Raw genomic sequence first — 5,262 nt, 5'->3', positions numbered from 1 at the left:
CGTCCGTGTTAAAATATATATTTAAACTTTTAGTTTAAAAATGATAAAAACTAAACAGCCTAGAGTATTTTACAGCCTTTATTTTACAGTTAAAATAAATGCTTATTAAATAAAGTCTAATGTCACAACTAATTGGGGTCACTTTAAAGCCTTTGGGCCAAACTTTGTCCCATCGTGCATCAATAGGCTTTAATATAAAGAGGACAACAAGCAAAAATTCAAAGTAACAGGTGTATTCCAGGTGTAATGTGTAGGCTTTTTAAAGGCTTTTTAAAATTATTAAGAGTGTTACCTCCAGTCCATAAACCCAAGAGACGACGGGTGTCTGTCTCCTGTCCCCTCCTCTTTGGTCCTACAGTCAGAGGTCAGAGGTCATAAACCTGAAGGGAAGAAAGTTCAATTAAATTCACAGGTTCTAAAAAAATGATTTGTTAACAGATATTCTGAGTGAGCTTAATAGCTGAGACATGTTTCATTTTCATTTAGTAAAATGTGCAAAGGTTTGCTAAACATGTACGTGGATAATATCACACGCCCACACGCCATCATATGATGCATCACTTTGATCAGAGGGTTCTTGTAAAACACTGACAGAAACCAACTACTTCCTACTTTGAGGTCTTTAGAAACGATGTCCTCCAATAATAAGAGAGTTTTGGGAAAGCCCACGCAGACACATCACACATGAGATAAACAAAATGATGAGTTGCTAGCATGTGAGTGAGCAAACTCCCCGAGTTCTATAATAAACAATGCTAACTGTAGGTGAGTGTTTGCAGAATCTTTGTAAATCTACATTGATAATCCCACAAATTATTGTGACAATGAGCCCATCTATTGCAGGCTTAAATATATGAAGAAATATAAAAGTAGTCAAATTAAAAATGGGTGCATAATGACAACACAAATCATTTAAACATCAGTGTTGTATGAAGTACTACAAAGTGATGAGGAAAAATACAAGTATCTTACCAAAACATGACTTTGGTAAAAGTTAAAGTCTCCTTTAGGAATATTACTTGAGTAAAAGTCTTAAAGTATGTGATATTTGTTGTACTTAAGAAGTAGAAGTAAAAAGTAGGCTGAAAAATAATTACTCAAGTAAATCACAGATGCCCAAAAATTCTACTTAAGTACAGTAACAAAGTATTTGTACTTAATGTTACAACTCTGTTAAATATTCACAGTAGCCACCTAGGCTGGAGTCACAAGCCCAGCTTTGGTTGAACGAGGCTGCAGACAGTGAAGCAGGATGGAGGTCAGGTCAGGACAGCAGCAGCACAGAGTGATGAAACACAGCTGTCTAATTACGTTTCACATAATTAGGCCAAACAGAGCTAGACTTCAAGAATTTTATGCACTTTAATGGCTTTTCCATGAACTTCAACCCATTCCAGTTTGAATGAGAGAAAGCAGTGGGAAGGTCCAGTCATGATGGTGGCTGGTGGACAAATAAAAAAAAAAAAATTAAAGCCCTTAAAATCCTTGTCCAATGCCTTTCATGTCAAGTTTTTAAATCAGGACCATTTTATCTTTAATAAAATTCTGATTTTGTTTTGCCTTCTGGTTGAATCTTAAAATTATTGTTATGCAAAATCACTTGTGACACTGCAAGATATGATGCAATTTGTTAGCACGCTGAAATTTTAGCTCTACATCTGTAAAAATAAACGGCTTCAAACAGGGTGACCAGACGTCCCCAATTTCCGGGGACAGTCCCCGTTTTGGATGACTTGTCCCCGGCTAAATGTGTCCCCGGAAACGTCCCTGATTTGAACTTTTAATGGATGAGGGGGAAAATGTTGCTTGTAGACTTTTGTTACGGCAGTGAACTTGTTGCGCAACACCTGTTACGGCACAGACTTATACGTGGACCCCCTATGAACTGAAGCTACCGCTCAGTGCAGCCGCCATCTTGGATGGGTCCCACTTGCACCCCCAGTGCATTTATTTGTACCGAGAAAGCTGTCAAGTGTTTATTTATGTGAGTAAAATATGTTTACCAACCAGTTAAATTAAACCAGAGTGCAGGAAATGCCCTGATCAACTTCAATCATAAATTTATTATACAAAAATGACCAACTTCTATAGGACACCTGAAACCAAATTTCTTATTTAAATAGTAAATTTTCATTTTGTTTCAGTAAGTTTTAATCTAATGTTTTTGACGAGGATTGCTGGAAATGTCCCCGGATTAATGTTGCATTCCAGTAGTGCTGGGAAATGGTAATTTCCCAGTTCCCATTGGTAGATTTAAACTGGAACGCCCCCTCCAGTGTTAATATTCCACTGGTGTAGTGGAAGAAATGAAACTGCCCTTAGTTTCAATTTCAAGATGGTGGCTTCTCGCAGCTTAAGAAAGTTAACTCCGTAACTTTTACTGTTAATTATCTTTCTTAATTGTTTTGTGCATGTTTAATCACTCACACAAGTAGTGTGTTTTCTGTGCAATACTGTACGTGTTAAAATCAATGATAATTTGCATAACTTGCAGTTGAGCTCTCTTTTTGTCATTGTTTGTATTGTAGCAGTGTTGTAGCTAGGTTAGTGGCAACAATACATGTGCCTGTCGGCTAACTGGAATGCAGTAATATGGTTTGTTGGGAAATGACGTCACTATAATTTACCAGTTCCGGGAATACGATGTAAATGGAATGCAGTGTTAGTGTCATAACCCTGGTCAGATAGCTTCAAAGCCATTTCTGTTAGATGACAATGAGCTGTCGCTGCCATCTTGAACACCAAACGTTAATCAGTTGTAAACCTACATCCGATGATCACTTCCGAAAATTTCATTCAGATATGTTCAATGTGTCCTTTAACATTTAGCAAACAAACAGCGTCGACTTCCAACAGTTAATCCCAAAGTTTTAAACAAATACCTGAAGTATGTCTTGGACAGTGGTGTGCACAGCTAACCAAACGTTAGCTTTGCTAACTCGTAATATGCTAAATAAAAAAAAATACAGCTTTGCTAACGCTTAACGTAAAAAAAACTTTGAAGCCAACATTAAACTGCTAAACAAAAAGTTACCAGAAGCTAACACTTAACAAGTCAACATTATCAGAAGCTAACCGTTGATCACAAACCACTAAGACGTCTTTCAATCAGTCTGCGTCACACGTATTTGTCTCCTTGAAGCCTTGATGTTAGTTTGTCAGTTAGCTGTTAGTGCACTTAAAGTTGGCAAAACCTGGGTTAGCTGTGATGTCAATCTTAAATCCAAAAGTTATTCAGATGTAGATGTATAATAGCTACAGAGAGTTTCATTAAAATCGGTCTGGTGGTTCATGAGACATTTTGCTAACAGACACACAGGGTTAGTTTATCCCAAGGTTTAATCCAACATAGGCCTGTCAATAAACAATTAATCAATTATTTGGATGATAAATTACATTGAGGAAGATGAATTAAATAAAGACAATAATTTTCATTTGACTGCTTATTTGTTTTCTGTCTCCTGCCTTTTTACTTCTTAGCGTAGAGAGGAGTGAACTCAGGTGTCAGGTATTTGACAGGTGTGTTATCTCTAACCTCTGTAGCATGAGAGCCTGTGAACAGGCATGTAGCCAGAGGAGCGTCTTCAGTTTTCTGATGCCTTCATACAGCTGGAGACGCCTTGGGATTGCAGACAGTTGTATTTTTCTTTTTATATTATGTGAATTTTAATGTAAACTTCCATAAACATGGGTTGTTATATCATTATATTAGTTTAAACAAGTCTCCAACAATATTATCATTTATCGCAATAATTTCTGAGACAATTTATCGTCCAATAAAATGTGTTGTCGTGACAGCCAACACCACACCAAATTTTAGCTCAAAATCTGTAAAAACTGACAGTAGGCTACCAGTGCTGGGCATGCTTCCGCTAATCCTGCTAAAGTCTAACGGTGGAACCAATATTTCATTTAAAGTTTTAATTTAGTTTCTTTTTTCCCTCTTTTACTAATTTTGAAAATTATTCGTGGACTAACTAGCTCCCGCTAAATTAGGTTTTGCCAGCTTTAAGATGGCTAGCGGCTAACAAACTAACATCAACAGACCCAGCAGTCTGCTGGGAGGAGATGAAGACGTGACGCAGACTGATGGACGCTCATCTTAGCTTTTGCTCATTTTTACTTGTTTAGCCTTAGCTTGCTATTTTTTTAACTAGTTTTGAAGTTTAGAGTTAGTGAACCTATATTATTAGTAAGTAAATTTTGTGTTAGCAAAGCTAACTTTCAGTGATGGGCACAGTTCCGCTAAAGCACTAAAGCACTAATAGGGGAACTGATTTCCTGATTAGTGCTTTAGGGCTTTTGCTAATTTTAAAATTTATTAGTGGATTAGCACTTGCTAAATTAATAGCCTAAATTTAGAAGCACTAACTGAGGTCTATATTATTGATTATACTATTATTACTAATAATACTATTATTATAATAATATAATACGATTATATTATTATTACTATATTATTGACCAACGTTAATGTTAACAGCTGAGGGTGAAAGCTGTTAACATTTTGTTCATCTGTGTGTCACGGATCCAATAGGTCAGAGGTCCTCCAACTGGGGTCCCAGTACCCTCAGGGGTCCGTGAGAGGTATCGTGGGGGTCCTCAAAAAATTTCACTAAATTGTTACTTTTGGTTATTTTTAAAATTGCATGGAGAACAATGAACTAATAAAACAAACATAATAAACTAAATAAAAACATATATTCCCATGGCATTTAGGGGTTGAAATGACAATAAATTATCTTTTAAAACAGCACATGGTTTATTAGAGGGTCCTTGGAATTTTTTCACCCTTGTAAGGGGTCCCCAGACTCAAATGGCTTGAGAACCCCTGCACCAGGTGACAATATATTAACAATATATGAACCCAAATCCAGGTGTGGAATGTCAATGATAAGTCTTAAGAGAGCAACATGTGACTCATGTTGTCTGTTGAAGAATGTTCATGTGTTGACTGGGTTATTTTAGTGCTTTAGAGTTAGCTTTTGCTAAAACTTTCAGTGCGTTAGTGCTTTAGAATTGAAAAAAGAAGGCAGATAAAAAAGGGGCAGATATAAGATTTTGTCTTCTTCTGCTGCCTTTCATTTATTTATGATTTGTATTTTTAAATGAAATGAATCAATTTAATGAATTAGAGGACCAAAATATTTGAGTTAGTGCTTTCGAATTAGCTTTTGCTAAAATTTTCAGTGCATTAGTGCTTTAGAATTAGAGGACCTAAATATTTGAGTTAGTGCTTTAGAATTAGGGGACCTAAATATT

At 36.2% G+C, this 5,262-nt stretch overlaps 1 protein-coding gene across 1 annotated transcript in view; it reads right to left on the bottom strand.

The window, feature by feature from the left end:
• Positions 1 to 5,262, bottom strand: part of zbtb7b (zinc finger and BTB domain containing 7B) — a 33,121-nt gene that overhangs the window by 25,679 nt on the left and 2,180 nt on the right. The window contains exon 2 of the mRNA XM_014004726.1: positions 293 to 380. The gene's annotated coding sequence lies outside the window, so the exon portion shown is untranslated. The remainder of the gene's footprint in view (positions 1 to 292; positions 381 to 5,262) is intronic.

The sequence above is a fragment of the Austrofundulus limnaeus genome, unplaced genomic scaffold (genome assembly GCF_001266775.1).
Source record: "Austrofundulus limnaeus strain Quisiro unplaced genomic scaffold, Austrofundulus_limnaeus-1.0 Scaffold26, whole genome shotgun sequence".
In the NCBI taxonomy this organism is placed as follows: Eukaryota; Metazoa; Chordata; class Actinopteri; order Cyprinodontiformes; family Rivulidae; genus Austrofundulus; species Austrofundulus limnaeus.
This window is presented reverse-complemented; position numbering and strand designations above follow the sequence as displayed.